Source organism: Cryptomeria japonica, chromosome 2 (assembly GCF_030272615.1).
Source record: "Cryptomeria japonica chromosome 2, Sugi_1.0, whole genome shotgun sequence".
In the NCBI taxonomy this organism is placed as follows: domain Eukaryota; kingdom Viridiplantae; phylum Streptophyta; class Pinopsida; order Cupressales; family Cupressaceae; genus Cryptomeria; species Cryptomeria japonica.
This window is the reverse complement of record NC_081406.1, coordinates 590,072,418-590,090,140: the sequence shown is the minus strand read 5'-3', so window position 1 is coordinate 590,090,140 and position 17,723 is coordinate 590,072,418. Positions and strand designations below refer to the sequence as shown.

At 34.0% G+C, this 17,723-nt stretch overlaps 1 long non-coding RNA gene across 4 annotated transcripts; it reads left to right on the top strand.

Annotated features, from left to right (window-relative positions):
- Nucleotides 1–4,087: 4,087 nt before the first annotated feature.
- On the top strand, nt 4,088–10,949 carry LOC131051445 (uncharacterized). 4 transcript variants are annotated; one of them, XR_009371588.1, is made up of 3 exons: nt 4,094–4,700; nt 6,023–10,357; nt 10,518–10,949. It is a non-coding gene; the product is annotated as an uncharacterized LOC131051445 (long non-coding RNA). The 4 variants fall into 4 exon arrangements; XR_009371590.1 differs by having other exon boundaries at nt 4,105–4,700; nt 6,023–6,741; nt 6,826–10,949; XR_009371589.1 differs by having other exon boundaries at nt 4,128–4,700; nt 6,023–6,178; nt 6,295–10,949.
- Nucleotides 10,950–17,723: the final 6,774 nt, after the last annotated feature.

Below are 17,723 nucleotides of genomic sequence, written 5' to 3'. Positions count from 1 at the left end.
ATAAACAAATCACAAATTGCATTGTCTACTAGATCATTTCCAAAGTAAAGTCATATTGACTTTACCTGAGAGGAAGGCTTGTTGTCTTCGACATAGTGACTCCTTATCGTGTTTGTAATTGTCTACCATAACAATCACAACAAAATGCAAAACAAACTAAAGAGTTTTAAGAAACACATTTAATAAGAAATGCATAACTACATAAGATACCTACACACATTAATATAAAATGTAAGCATTAAAGGCATAATCTCCAAAGAATTGAAGTGTGTTAATAAACACATTCACATTGATATGATGATCTTCCACAAGTATGGTTCTTCCCTCGATGCTCTAGCATGCCTGCAAAAAATAGTAATAATTGAGGGTAGCGTAATGTTGTCACAACAAATCATCCATACATTATTGAATGCAGAACAACTTTTTGACTGTCTTTAACATTTGACAACATGCATACAATCCTTACACATTGATACATACATATTCAAATGCATAAGTACATACATATACATATCCACTTACATACATATGCACATGTACATAGAATTGCACATATGTATATGCATATGTATAACATACATATTGCAAACAAATAGTTACATAAGGAATGTGCAAAGGGAATTTGCAGAACTTAGAATTATGCAATGAATTGGATTGTATTGAAAGTGACGTGGAAAATTATGTCTTATAATATAATTCTAATGTGCAATGCATTCTATTATGGTAGCTATCTATTTTCAAATTTGAATTTTTGTGGGAAACAATCAGTCATGTCATATTAAATATGCAGTCCTCCATTGCTTCGAATTGTTCATTTTTCTTCTATGCTTTGAATTGTTCACACTATAATGAGTCAATTTCACACTATATATGTATGTTGAAACAATATAATGAGTCAAATTCACACTATAATGAAATAAATGATGTTGAAAGTAATATAGTGTATGCTTGATAATATTATTTAAAGTGAGTATATTAACAAATTGAAGGGAGATCAAACAATGAAAATGCCTCAAAAAATCTTCATTTCCCAAAGATTTTAGGGAAATGTAGTTGGCGGTAATTTGTGCCAAGTGGCCCAAAACGTGTATGTGAGAAGGTTGTTATATGTCGACAATAACACACACACACACACACATACATATACATATGTATATATGTATATATGTACACACACACACACATATACAGATATGTACATATATGTATATATGTACGAGTATACATATGAGGACAACAACCTTATAGCTAGTATCAGGCATACATATTATTGTAATGATAAATAATGAAGGGGTTTCAAATAATTATGAACAATAATCAATTTTTTTTTGCATTCTCTGTAATTATTTTGTCATTATAAACAAAGAGACACAATTTAACAACACAACCATAAAATGAAATGATAAATAATGAAGGGGTTTTGAATAAAACAAATAGATAATCATTTTTTTTTGACATTTTGTGTGAGGATTTCAACATTATTATACTGTAAGGATTTTGGCATTATTAAACTGTAACAGAGCATTGAAATAAAACAAAGAATAATAATGAATAATAGTACAAAAAAAAATTCATTCTCTGTAATTATTTTGGCATTATAAACAGAGAGATGCCATTTAAAAACCCACCCATAAAAAAATGATAAATAATGAAGGGGTTTTGAATAATTATCAACAATAATCATTGTTTTTTGCACTCTCTATAATTATTTTGACATTATAAACAGAGAGACACTATTGAACAACGCACCTATAAAATAAAATGATAAATAATGAAGGGGTTTCAAATAATTATGAACAATAATCAATTTTTTTGGCATTCTCTTTAATTATTTTGGCATTATAAACATAGTGAACCATTTAACAACCCACCCATAAAATAAAATGATAAATAAAGAAGGGCTTTCGAATAAATATGAACAATAATCAAGTTTTTTTGTACTCTGTAATTATTTTGGCATTATAAATAGAGAGACACCATTGAACAACGCACCCATAAAATAAAATGATAAATAACGAAGGGGTTTCGAATAATTATCAACAATAATCAATTTTTCTTGCACTCTGTAATTATTTTGGCATTATAAACAGAGAGATACCATTGAACAACGCACCCATAAAATAAAATGATAAATAAAGAAGGGGTTTCGAATAATTATCAACAATAATCAATTTTTTTTGCACTCTCTATAATTATTTTGGCATTATAAACAGAGAGATACCATTGAACAACACACCCATAATATAAAATGATAAATAATGAAGGGGTTTAGAATAATTATGAACAATAATCAATTTTTTTTTGCATTCTCTGTAATTATTTTGGCATTATAAACAGAGAGAACCATTTAACAACCCACCCATAAAATAAAATGATAAATAAAGAAGGACTTTCGAATAATTATGAACAATAATCAATTTTGTTTGCCCTCTCTATAATTATTTTGGCATTATAATTAGAGAGACACCATTTAACAACGCACCCATAAAATAAAATGATAAATAATGAAGGGGTTTCGAATAATTATCAACAATAAACAATTTTTTTTGCACTCTCTGTAATTATATTGCCATTTTAAACAGAGACACCATTTAATAACGCACCCATAAAATAAAATATTAAATAATGAAGGGGTTTCAAATAATTATGAGCAATAATCATTTTTTTTTGCATTGTCTGTAATTATTTTGGCATTATAAATAGAGAGACACCATTTAACAATGTACCCATAAAATAAAATGATAAATAATTAAGGGGTTTCGAATAATTATGAACAATAGTCAATGTTTTTTGCATTCATTGTAATGATTTTAACATTATAAACAGAGAGACACCATTTAACAACGCACCCATAAAATGAAATGATAAATAATGAATGGGTTTCGAATAATTATGAACAATAATCATTTTTTTTTGCATTCACTGTAATGATTCTAGCATTATAAACAGAGAGACACCTTTTAACAGCGCACCCATAAAATGAAATGATAAATAATTACGAGGTTTTAAAGAAAATGAAGAGATAATCAATTGTTTTGCCATTCTCTATGAATATTTCAGCATTATAAACAGAGAAGCACCATTTAATAGTGCAACCATAAAATGAAATGAAAAATAATGAAGGGGTTTCGAAGAAAACGAAGAGATATTCAATTTTTTTGCCATTCTTTGTGAGGATTTTAGCATTATTAAACTATAACAGAGCATTGAAATGAAACCCTAAACCACATACAAAGAAATCATGAATAGACAAAGCATAATGCAACTGCAAAGGAGAAAAACCATCATTGGACATCCAATATGCAAGGAGGAAGAGTGCAATCGTTACCTGGGAGCACAAAAGAGCCGACAAAATGGTTGCAAAGGAGGCCAAGAAATGGTTGCGGAGGAGAAATGGAGGAGAAACGACGATGAATGTAGAAAATGCCCCCAAAAAATCTTCATTTTCCTAAGTTTTTAGGGCAACATAGATAGCGGTAGTTCGTGCCACGTGGGCGTATAATGCATACGCAGTAAGGCGGTTATGGGTGGTCAATAAGTTTTTCGACCACTCACTTTAAATATTGTAATATTAAATGTATATTTAATAATATGCATAACATAAACTATTTAGGTTAATTTATTTTTATAAAAAAGTGAAAAACATATTAGTTTTTAGGTATTTTATAAATAGATATTGGCCTTTTCGTGTGTGGTTATTGGCGCAAAAGAGGTCAAGTATCGGACGACACTTTGAAATTACCACTTTTTGACCTTTCGACGCATGATGACCCGTAGAAATCGAATTGTTGCTACCCAGAAGCCAGATCAATAGGTTTAAGCAGTTAAGTCGCATATGAAGACAACCAAAAAATAAATTCAAAATCTAATGTATCATTTAAAATCTATGGGTGAGGGAAGTTAGTTATGATGACTATTAGTGCTCTTCCCCTACAACAAGTTTTAAAACTTCATATTTGTTACCCCAAATGAAAGTTGTTTTCTTTTTGCTTTACTGCCACCTCCTTTTTTTTTACTGAAGAGTGAGAATCAGACTCCATATAAGATTTTAAAACTTCCTACAACTCCTACCTTGTGCAACGTTCCTTCCTCCTTACTCATATTGGATTCTAATTTTAGTTCATGATGGAGTGTCGAAATCCATCAAAATCTTTTTAAAGCTCTCCACATTTTTATTAGTTCCTGCCTGCAGGAAACTATAGCGGAGCCTATGACAGTTAACTCGTTATTAATCTGAGCATAGACAACCAATCATATTTAGTTTTGATGCAAATATTTTCCAGTTTCGTTGGTTCCTACCCTGTAAAGATGCAAATTATTTATGCGAATTATTATCCTCAAGTTTTTTGGCATTGGCGTATTGGATACACTGGCGGTTTTCAGGGGTTTGCAGGGCTTTGTGCGGTTCTCAATAAGAGAGAACGCACGTCTCCAGAGGCTGCAGGGTTGTCAAAACAGAATCCTCGATTGTTGCAGAGGTCAGATCTAGGGAAAATTGAGTATGAGCGCGAGGAACAAAGCCTGCAGACAGATGGCTAGTAGGGTTTTCATTTTGGGCATGCAGTCCAGAGGAATAGTGTAAAACAAATTTTATGAAGGCATGTTACAGTTTTTTAAACATTCAACGGTTCTGGAGCACAACGTGACCTTCTTTTCCCCTTCAGATATCTTGCAGCGAAATCTGCTATGTTCCAGCAAAGGTTTGTTGTTTTTATCTGTAACCTTCGTCTTTTATTGAGCCTCGTTGAGAAAAAAGTATGTGTATATTGTTTTTGGTCTTTGCAGGCATCGATTGCATTGTTGAAATTTAAAAAAAACGTTGTCATATTTTGTCTCTTTACAAATGTCAATGTCATTCTTTGTCTGTGTCTATTTGACAAAATCCATCGCTTAGATGTGGATTGCATCTTTGCTACGCTTGTTGGTAAATCTCAAAGATTGTATAATCTTTTGTTTTGCTAACTGCAGTAACTCTTTGCAATAATCCTCCCTGACAATTCCAAAATAGGTGCTTTGGAATAGGGCACAGGAGATCCCCAAAAAATATTGCTAGGCGTGGTATTACCATTATTTACCTCGTCTTTGAAAACTACATATATCAGACGCAGATGTATAATTAGGTGATAGGTATAGAGACAATTTTAGATGCCAAAGTGGGGGCTTTGGAAGAGGGTGCGCCCTTTCCCAAAAAGATTAAGAATTTGATTACTGTCGTCTGTTATATACTATTTCAAACTAGGAGGGCTAAGGTTCGAAATCCCTGATAAACAACTGCTTCATCGCCGAATTATTTTGTTTAATGCGAGGAATTAACGCTTGCTGCCTTCTTCAAAAAACCCCTTACCCTTCAGAGGGCTCTCAACTCATTCTGAGTCACATCCTAGAGGAATTATTGTTGTCGCTCCTGAGCCTGGCCTTAGGATATTTCACAATATCTTATTCCAAAATTTCAATTTAGGGGACTTTGTTGTGTATGTGTTCTTGAGGGTTTCAATGCTTCATGATGTGTTTTAGTGGGTATTTGCTTTAAGAATTCAAAAGAAATAACGCAAATACTATTTTTTTGTTCAATATCGGATTATTTTGTTCACTCAAATGAGTTTCAATTCACCTTGACATTTCCTCTTTGATGAGTTCTTTTCAAACATTTAAGTTTGTACTTCATCTTCAAGCTCTAAAATTTGGAATCTAGCACATTTAAAATTTTGTTGATTGAGGCCTAGCTTGGAGTTTCCTTCTTGCATTATCTGATTCACAGTATGTAGTCTTGAATTTGTACTCTTAAACGTTGAAAATAGAAATTTCTTTGGAAAACACATTTAGGCTATTGAGCATTGTCAAAACGTGTTTGAGATGTTAATCAAGCAGTATGTGGTCACCCGTGATGCCAAACACATCTCCAATACCAGATTTATAAGTAAGCCACAAATATTGCTTTTTTTAATCTGAAATTAGTTAATTGATATACAACACTCGTTTTTAGGTTTGTGGCATGATGATGTTAATAGATTGCTTATGGCAGCAATCAAGGTTGGATTTTAATGATTGGGCTAGGCACAAGGGGTTGACTAGTAGGCATTGCAGCCTAGATAAGGCCGATGTTGGACTTGAGAGGCCAGAGCTAGCTTGGAAACAATGGAATCAAGTTACAAATCTAAGAGACCAAATTTCTGGACAGGTACTCTTCTTTAATTTCATACATTATGTTTGCAAAATGTGAATGCATTGGGAAGGCATGTGAATTATTAGACAAAATGCCTCATAAAGATTTGGTCTCGTGGACAATGATTGCAGAATATGTGCAAAATAGATTAGTTGAAAGTCTTTAGAAATTTTCAAGCCAATGCAATTGGTAGGCGTAAAGCAAGACTCAAACCACCTTTGCAAGTATCCTCCCTGCCTGTGCCAAAATGGGAGACTTGGATAGGGTATGGACACTCATCAATGACATGACAATTTTATGATTGTTCTTTTCTTTCCTTTTGAGCCGACTGTTGTTTTTAATGATATTCTTTGACTGGTCGAGTAGCGTAATGAAATTATATAATTTATTTGTAACAATCCTTTTGGCCAACTTCCTTTTGTGGAATTTTATTTTGTTGGAGCCGGCTTAGAAGGAACACTGTACACAGGGATCAATTTAGTAGCAAAGGGAGGATGATTAAGTGCACCTACAAATTAATCTTGATTTCCCCCAATCTACTGATGTAATCGATAAAGTATTTTCACAGCCTATCAAAGGTATTTGCAAATTCCATAAACCTTTAAATATTTTGTCATGGTAGTAGAGCTCATTTTGGAAGTGATAATTCTAAGGTGATCCAGGTTAAGATGCATAGACCTGTTGATTTGCAACAAATCGAGGGTCATCCCAAGGCACAGGTTTTAGTGTATCCGACTAGCCTTTCCATCTGTAGAGTAAATGAAGTCATTAACACGTTTACGGTTCCTCCTTTGCTTGTGTGAACAAGCACACTATATCATGTTTTATCACCGAACACTTGGTTTGGTTTAGTACATTCTACCATGATCTCTACTGTGTAAAATGCCTTTGAGAGCAAAGCACACAGATTAAAAAATTTGGCTTCAATGCTTGGCTTTATTTTGATGGGATGTTTAAAAACTTCTAAACCACAAATGAACAATTTATTAATTGTACATTATCTTTTTTTTGAACTTAATGCATGTAGTTGTTTTACAAATATTAGTACAAATTTTGATCTTGGCTATGAAGCAATGTTGACCAGTAATGATGTAACGACAAAGCTCTCAATTTTCATGGATAGTTTGGCCTGATTTGGTTGTTATATTGATTGTGGTAGCCATGTCATATATTTCTTGTTCAAGTTATTTATTGCTTATTAATGAAAGGTCTTTTGTTTTGATTGTTTGCTTATTCATTATAGTAAGGAGGTCGTATATTTCTATGACAAAATTCATTTTTGGAGTTTGTTAATGTTGCCAAATAGACTGCATTATATGGAGTAATGCATGAACTGGTTAAAGTAGAATGCATAGCAAAGCAATGGGATACTTTACTAAGATAATCTCAAAGTGTCCTGAAGCTTGTATTATAGAGATTGTGGAATTCTTCAAGAACTTGAACTTGAGGAAGTAAAAGCATATTGGTCCTTGACATGTATGTTCTCAATCCTTGATAAGTTTCAGAGATTCTAGGATTATTCAAGAACTTGAACTTGAGGAAGTAAAAACATATTGGTCCTTGACATGTATGATCTCAATCCTTGATAAGTTTCCAACTAGAAATGAAAAATTTAGAGTCATTTGACAATGATAACATCACTAACAAAATGGTAACATTAATCTTCACACTAAAAATCACTTTCTTATCCTTTGGTATCATCTATAGCAGTTGATCCCATACAAAGCTTGTAAATTTAAATAAAGAGTCAAATCCAAAATTTTGAATTTTGTGCTTCATTCAAGGAACATAAGTTATTCCATAATGGTGAAAGAAAATATGCTTTCATTACTTTTTGATGTAAACTTTCAAGAAGTTGCCTTTGAAATGACTTTGTAATAGCCTTTACATGGAAGAAACAAGATACTTGCTATAACTTATCCATCTCTGTTCTTCTGCACAATAAATTCTAGGACCATGAAGCTTGACAAGGATAAGCTTTTTTTTTCATTTATTTTTTCTTTGTAAGCTCTCTTTGATATTTTTTTCTTTATGGAAACATACTGGAGAACATTGAACTTGATAACACTCGAAAAAATATATTGTATGCTTGATTGTGAGATTTGAAACTATCATTGATGACTTGAGATCTGATCTCATTACCATCAATAAACTACATATATCCCCTTTCTTGTGGAGAGAATATGTGCTTGTCTTCCTTGGTGAATGGTGGTTAGTTTTTGTCAGAATTTAGAAGTTCCAAGAGCCGGAAAAAAGCCATTGGAAATCTCAGCCATCTGCAACTAAAAATGTTGAACAAGATTGTGTTAGAACTAGTGTTCATTGTCTGCCTAATTTTACCAAACCAGAACAACTTTGGCTGCTAGTAATTTAAGATGATAGCCAAATTTTCTTAGAAAACCAAAAGGGCTGAAATTTGAAACTCTGTTCTTAGATTTAATTTATTGTCAAAGTTGAGACATTTATGTGATCCAGTTAGTTTGACCATAATATTAATGAAACAAGAAGAAATAATCAAGAACCTTCTGGTATTTAATTTTATAAAACTCCTTGATAGTTAATTTTATAAGGAAGCATACAATTAGATGCACAAGAAGGGTCATACTGAAGAAAGTGACCATGTATTAATGAAACAAGAAGAAATAATCAAGAACCTTCTGGTATTCAAATTTTATAAAACTTCTTGATAGTTAATTTTATAAAGGAAGCATACAATTAGATGCACAAGAAGGGTCATATTGAAGAAAGTGATCGTGTACGAACATAAATGTTAATTTCTTTCTCATATTATAAGCCATAATCGATATGAAAATCAAGAAGAAAAAATATTGCACAAAAACTTTGAACAAATAGAATTTCAAAGAGTGTAATGATCCTATGACAAGAAGACTCAAATTTTGTAAGGCTTCCAACAATTACTCCTTGATTATAAAAGTATGTTGAAGCTATGTGTTGGGTAATCTGATGCGAGAACATTTCTACTTTATGCTTTCATTTCACGCTGGATGCTTGAATCAAGTGTTTCAGATATATTCATGTCACTTGTATTAGACTACAGATGTCTTTTTTTTAACCATGTGCTGTGCTATGTAAAATGCTGCATTCTCAGATTGTACTTGGATTGAATTTTTTGAGGATGGTTTTAGTCATGATCAAAAGTTACTTTCAGTTATGAAAAAATTTCACATAGTATTTGTTGAATTTTAAATTGTATTGGCAATAGTTGCAGACAACATTTTTAAAGCTATTTCCTTGAACTGAAGGCCTACAGATGCACCTCTTTCGTATTAGCTGGGAGTTTTAGGTAATTGACTTAATAGACTTTATTAGTTTTCAACTCCTGATAATTTGGATTGCATTCAAAAACTTCAAGTCGACTTCAAGCAAATAGATTTTAGGCCATGGTTACTTGTAATTGTAAGATAAGAGAAGCTTTCAAATCTCGCAACTAGAAATCTCGCAACTAGAAATCTCTTGTATTACCACCGTCTAGTTTCTTGATTTGATTGTCAAGACACTGATGATATTATGAGAGCCTTGAATAAATGAATGTGAAATAAAAGTGATTTTACCTTGAACATATAGTGTTTTTGCTCATAATATGATCAAATCAGTCATAATTATGTCCTTACATAGCTAACTAAGTTGTACCTCTCCCCTTATGTAGTTAAGTTGGTTTTAACTGTGCCCTTATTCAGCTAGAAAACTAATTCGCAAGGGCGTAACAAATCTAAATGATGTTATTAATCTATGGATATGTCATTCAGCTATTAGTAAGTAGATCTAAATAGTCTAATGAACCCTAAAATGGAATGTATCTCTAGAATACTCAATCAGGGCACTATAATATCCATGTTTATAATAAAGACATAAGCAATTTACCTAGTTGACCGAGGAAAGACTAACAATATAGAACCCCCAAGTTCTTGAAATCAAGAGGGAATTTTTGTGTGAAGGACAGGATGAGACAAAAGGAAGGAATGTTCTTCCAATAGTTAGATGAGTTTTTGTATGCAGCAGCAAGTTCGTTGAGCTAGGCAAAATAGAGGAATAATTTTTGTGCAGCAGCAGAGAATGGAAGGTAGTTCAGTGCAGTCGCAAGGAGCTCCAAACGTGTAGAAGAACATGGCGTTCTAAGTAGCTCCAGAAGTCTGTAATTGGTTGCAGCTCCAGATCGCTAAAGCTAAACTATTTGTAATTATATTGAAATCTGAGTTTGAAGTTATTTGAAAATGTTTTATGATTTTGTAGAGAAGAAATATTGCCTGTCTCTAGGTATCTGATCTATAATTACAAATAAACTATATCTCGTAAATTTCTATTTTAGCTAATCTTCATGTTGTTAATCTTGCAGGGTTTTTAATACAAAAGCTCTGAGCAGCCAGGAAGCCCACAGAAAAGCTCCGAACAACCACAAATACTACTAAATCAAAAAAACCAAATGAAATTACATAGTTTATTATCAATGTACTGGTTTAGCTCTGAGCAGCTAGGAAGCCCACAAAAAAGCTCCAAACAGCCACAAATACTACTAATTCAAAAAAAACAAGTGAAATTACATAGTTTATGATCAAGCTACTTGTTTTCTTCTGAGCAGCTAGGAAGCCCACAAAAAAGCTCCAAACAGCCACAAATACTACTAATTCAAAAAAACCAAAGTGAAATTACACAGTTTATTATCAATGTACTGGTTTGGCTATTTTTGTCTTCAAAATGTACAGCATAGTTAATAGACAAACAACATTTGGCAAATATATGTCAATATATATCTCCTCCTTCCACTTTGTATTGCCAACTTATGTTAAATCAGTTGACAATCTGATCAGAAAAGAATGGAAGCAGATACATTCACTAATATTCTTTCACTTTGTATTACAGTGTTCTGTATGCTTTTTTTTTTATAAGCATGCTATTTGCAATTGTAATTAACTGCAATCTGTAGTCATCTAGTTAATCTGTAGTCATCTAGTTAATTTGTAGTGTCATTTGACTACTGCTCTGCCACACCAAACAACCAGATACCCTGTCTGCCAATGCTTGGCAGGAACTACGCTGCTTGCAGCTCTTGTTTTTCTTTAAGTTCCCAGGTGAAAACTTTACCTTTAATGCCCTTATAATTGGAGTTCAACTTAGATGGTTGAGTTCCAACATAGGTTATAAAAATCACTTTTGCTTAGCCCTTGCTATGGTTCCATCTTTCTACTTTATCTCACTTTTTCTTTGCACAGAGTATCATTTGAATAATTTATCTCTGACATGGTTAGGAAATTATGTCAGAATCCAATGCCAGTTTTAAAAATTGGACTTAGTGACTTTGATATACAATTTGAATACAGACCGATCACAAGACAAGTTTGAGTTGGGCTTTGGGTGTCGACAAGACACTTGGAACTTAGACTTTAGAAAACTTGAAGCTCAAAGATTAAACATTGGACAGCATGTTGGAGTATGATGAAAATGTCAGACTCTGTGGTGGTTAGAAAACTGTGTCAGATTTTGACATGAATTTTAAAACTTAGGATAATAGCCACCAACATTTGAAAACACTTACAAGGAAGAAGTTTTTGGCATGTATGTGAATGACTGTCATACTTTGATGAAGGTTTGTAACCAAGGTAAAACAATTACATGTACTTTAATAATGACTAGCATTTGCATCAAAAGGAGGGGTAAGGGTGATGCGGATAGGAAATTATTTATAAGTTAATATAGGATGGATGCATATTATTTATTGTGCTTATATTTTTTTAGTACAGTTTTGAGATACATACAATAGTGGAATTATATATTTGCTTATAGTTAATTAAAACAAAGATTTGCAACATTTTCAATTATGAATATATTGTAATTGATCACAATTTCGAACAAAGTTCCAACTAAAAGTAAAAGTAATGCAAAATGAGAAAAAAATAAAAAATCGAAGATCACTATATTGATATGTGATTTGCGCACAAAAGAGCCTATTTTGAAAGTAAAACATTTGAAACATTTACATAGTATGTAAATAAAATTAAAAATTAAAAAATAGACAAGTAATATGATAACGAAGTCTATTTTATTGTCTATATATATTTTTAGTACAAATTTTAAATACATGCAATATAAATATGAATGGGTGCAACTTATAATTTAAACCGACAAGCTATACAAATTGTTTTTGTAATACAAATTGTTTTTACTATGTATGAAGATGAGTATAAGTCCCCAAAGCTTTTTTAAATGTCATCCCAACTCTCTCATAACGTCATTTCAACTTTGTCCATTATCAGCCTTTTCATTGTTATTATAGAAATAAACTTCATCATGGGTCCAATGACAATATAAGCTCTACAAAATAGACAAGAAAACTTGTTTGACACTGATTGATACCGTGTTGCTTTCACGATTGCATTCTTTATAGTTTATATGTCCCTAATTTAACAATGTATCTGGCCACCTTTTCACTTTCAATGGGGTCTCATTGTGCTCTATCCTCTGATGTGCATCTATGTTTGTCCAAAGAGATATCTTCTAATAGTGTTCCCTATACTATTCCTAGCACTTCCATGTTTTATACCTCTAGTTTGCCCTCTCTTCATAGTTGTCTTCTAACTTGCTTAGGATTGTCTAACTTATCTTTGTCTCATATTATTGTCTAGGACCATGCATACTTCTCACAAATACATGTCAAAATATCTTTATCATTATCACATTTGATCTACAAGCTTATTTACATTTGATCTACAAGCTTATTTAGCAATACCCTTATAGCCTCTTCCTTGTATTTATTTTTTGCCACCCCTTTTATTACTTTTTTTTGGTCTAAACATGAATATAACTGATTTTATGCATCTTTGTCAATTCACATAGTTCATGTTTGGCATGTGCTTTTATTCTTTCTTTTAGGTATGAATACTTTGATGTTGAAAACCTTCATGGCACATCATGAACTGCACTAAGGGTTTAATGAAGATTTTGACAAGGATTTTTACATTAGACAACAAAGAATATTGTTATCCTTTGTGATCACTTCTTATTGAAGGAATTTTTCTTAGTATCACTTTTGTGTCTCTCAAACTTTATGTTTATTCTAACTTGCTTTCTCAAAATTTATGTTTATTCTACCTTGCTTTCAACTGACTGCCATTTATTTAACTTTGCCTTGAATTGTCACTTAGGAAGTCTTGTGCATAGCATTCTTATAGTCTTATCAGTCATGCAACATTGATATCTTATCTTGTCTATATTTTTGTCATTTTACCCATCTCGACACTAATATCAATCTCCTTGCAGTGCACTAACTATGCTCATGAAATCCTCATCTAAGGTCTTGAAACTTTGTCCGTTGGATGATTCATGATCAGCTTTACTACTTGCTTGCTATGTGTCTCATTGTCATTCTTTACATTGTTGATGACTCCTATCTTGTCAATTGTCAACACAGTCCATATGATTTAAGATCTGTCATTATCTTCCATAGGTCTCTATCAATACTCTATCTTCCATTATTATCATAAGAGTTGTCATTAGTATGTATGACCTTGTCATGTTTATGGTAAGTCTCTTTGATAATACACTATTATCTTTTTCTCTTCACAAGCCTAAGAAATACTTCTATCATTACCATTTTCTTTTCTATTTGTACCTTTCTATACCCTACTGTAGGGTGCTTATATCTCATGTTAATCCCAATGTTTATTTATTGTACCCAAGACTTCAGGGCAATAAATAGTCTTATTTTCTCTCACTATCATAAGGAGCCACTCTATTATCTTTGATTGTAACGCTCTATCCCATGGTGACTTGGTTATACATTCAACCTATCCTCTACCACAACTATATCTGTTTGATTATAAAAATGCATTGATTAAGTGCAAAAAGAACATAAGGGAAAGAACAAAGTAAAGTAAAAGGCACAATAAATAGAACACATAGATTTACAGTGGTTCACCCAAATTGGCTATGTCCACTTTAATTAGGGGAATTGTCTTATTATTCTCAGTTCAAAAAGTTACATAGAAAACATAGCAGCAGATATATATAAAGACTCTGATACAACTCAGCAAGGAAGCCTAACAACCAGGAGAATTGGAGGGAAAAGGCTATTGGCGTTTCAACTTCAACAATCTCCCACTTGAAACCCAATCACTGCTGCAGAGATTCCCCTACTTGCCCTGCTATCAGAGTTTGACAAGGCCAAGAGAAGTCCTACAGAACTCAAACTTCTCCCTTGTCACAAACTTAGTTAAAGCATCAACCAGATTCACCTTTGTATCAATCTTTGCAACCTGTAACCTGCCTTCTTCAACCACATGATGAATGAAATGGTGTTGCAAATCAATGTGCTTAGAGCGACGATGAGCAGAGTAATTATTAGCCATAAAGATGGCGTTGCTACTATAACAAAAAAGAACATAGTCATGATGTTTACACCCCATCTCTCTCAATAATCGCTGCAACCAAAGCATCTCTTTGTCCCCTTCAGATAGAGTCATATACTCAGCCTCAACTGAAGATTGAATAACTGATCGTTGCAATGTGGAAGCCCAACTGATCGCTGCCCCGACAAATGTGAAGACATATGTGGATATAGAGTGGCATTTGTCCAAATCACCACCCAAATCAGAATCAATATAACCCTGTAGCTGAAGCTTACCTCCACCAAAACATAAAGTATAATTGGAAGTACCTTTCAAGTACCTCAAAATCCACTTAACAACATCCCAATGAGCCTTGCCCGGATTGCTCTTAAATCTGCTAAACTCCCATTGCATGAGAGATATCAGGTCAGGTACAAATCATGGCATACATAAGGTTGCCAACTGCTGATGAATATGGAATATGTTTCATAAAGTCTTTGTCTTCTTGTGTCTTGGGACACATCTCGGAGGATAGACAAAAGTGATCAGATAGAAGAGTCACAACAGGCTTAAGATCCTTCATACCAAATATTTCTAAAACTTCAGTGATATACTTTTCTTGAGACAATCTGATTTTTTTGTTTTGCCTGTCCCATATTATATGCATTCCAAGTATTCATTTTGCAGCCCCTAAATCTTCCATAGCAAAATTCTGAGCTAAAAGTTGCTTCAAGTTAGAAATTATTTTCATGCTAGAACCGGTGACTAGCATGTCATCAACATAAAGTAGTAGTAAAACAAACTCACCAGAATCAAGCTTCTTGCAGTAGACACATGGATCAACCTCACAGCGGATGAAGTGATGCTCAAGCATGAAACGGTCAAACTTACGATACCACTGTCTTGGGGCTTGTTTGAGCCCATACAAACTTCGTTCTAGCCTACAACATAAATGTTCCTGACCTGAAACATAAATGTTCTTGACCCTTTTTAACAAAACCGTTGGGCTGCTGCATATAGAGTTCTTCAATATCTCCATGAAGAAAAGAGATTCTAACATCAAGTTGTTCCAGCTCAAGATCTTTAGCTGCTACTAAACTCAAAACTGCATGAATAGAAGTCATTCTCACCACCGGAGAGAAAATCTCATTAAAGTCTACACCTTTTTGTTGATCATAACCTTTGACAACTAATCTAGACCGCCTTCTTCTTCTTTCAACCGATACACCCATCGATTTTTCTAAGACTCGTTTATTAGGTGGAAGTTTCACCAATTCCCAAGTGAGATTTGACTGCAAGGAATCCATTTCCTCGCACATTGCCTCCATCCATTTTTCGCTATGAGGATCATTACATGCTTGTTTGAAGGTAACAGGCTCTATTTGATCAGTTAGTAACAATTCTGGATACTCAGCTAATAACAGTTCATAATCTTTAAATTTTTCTGGAAGCCTCTTCTGCCTGTTGGATCTTCTTAAACCAGTAACTGTAATTTGTTTATCACTCGCACTTTGTGAGAAGTCATTTCTCTCTGGTTGCCCAATATGATCAAACACATCACTCTGTATTAGAGTAACAGGCAGATTAAGATGTGCAATTTGTCCTGTTGGATTACCAAATTCGGAGTCATTACTTCCATCAATGATATCTGATTGGCCTGCTATGGTTTTAGGAAGACCAATGCGTTGTATACTTGGCGATTTTATAATTTCATTTAATGGATTAACCGAGCTGGAATGACCTGCTTCAAAACATTTCGATGAGTTTCCAGTCATATCCCCTGTTTGACCAGACCGTGGCATATCACGAGGCAGTAAGGAATTATTTGATTCTGCCGAGTTCGTTGACTGGGGATTAAAGAATAAGCTGTGCGGGGGTGAAGCGTCTGCAGGCCGTAAAGGCTCAATACCGTGCTGGCAACCGAATTGCCCTCGTGCGCTGCCTAAAGGTGAGGCGTTTGCAAGCTGTAAAGGCTGAACATCTTGTGGGCAATCGAATTCTCCTCGCGCGCTGTCCAGGGGAGAGGCATCTCGTTGCCAACCGGTTATTTGACGAGGCTCTGGACTAAGATGTGAAGGCTGTGTATCATGTCGCTCTTCTGGCAAAAGTTCAAAATCCCCTTGTAAAGAGTGGATGACTGGCCGTAAAAATTCAGACTCCTCATGTGAGGACTGCACCAAAATTGGAGTTATCAATCCCAAACATATCACACTCATTATTATGATAAGACTCTGCATCATACTGACTGGAAGTAGTAGATGAAGAAACAGGGCCAGAGCCCAAAACAGAGGTTGGGGAAGTAACAGATGTAGGAGGCAACCTCGAGGACCCCTGTGACACATTGTTTTCAAAAACAGATAAAGGGATGTATTCTGTGTTATCAACTGGTTGTGATTGCAGGGCTAGAAAACAATGTTCATTGAACACCACATCTCGACTCCTAATTATTTTTCTTTCAAGTGGATCCCATAACCGGAAACCATATTGGTCCTCACCATAACCAATAAAAATGCAACGCCTTGATTTGGGATCAAGTTTAGAATGCTTCTCCTTTGGAATGAGAGCAAATGCTTCACAACCGAAAATTCAAAGATAATGGTAAGAGATTCGCTTAAGTCTCCTCCTGAATGTCAAATACCGTTGTATTGCAGGCCTCTGCCCAAAACTCCTTACCCATTCCAGCATTCGAGAGCATACAATGAGCTCTCTCAAGAATTGTGCGATTGAGCCTTTCAGCTGTACCGTTCTTTTGAGGAGTAAAGGGAACAACTTTAATTCGACGAATATCATTATCTGTACAAAAATTATCGAATTCCGAGGAGCAAAACTCTCCTCCATTATCTGTTTGCAGGCACTTAATTTTGTGCCCACTTTAATTTTCAGCGGAGGCCTTAAATAATTTGAATTTAGCAAACACTTCGGATTTTCTTGACAACATGTAAATCCAAACTTTCCTTGTACAATCATCAAGGAAGGTGACAAAATAATTAGCTCCTCCAATGGAGGTTACCTCAGTGGGTCCGAAGACATCGTAATGAAACAGTTCCAAAGGCATGCTCTTCTTCTCATGACCGGTCCATAAGAAGCTAACCCGCCTCTGCTTGCCATAAAGGCAATGTTCGCAAAAATCCAACTCAACTGATTTCAAACCTGATAGTTGATCTCTCTCAAGCATAACAGTAAGTCCCTTTTTGCTCATGTGACCGAGTCTTTTGTGCCAA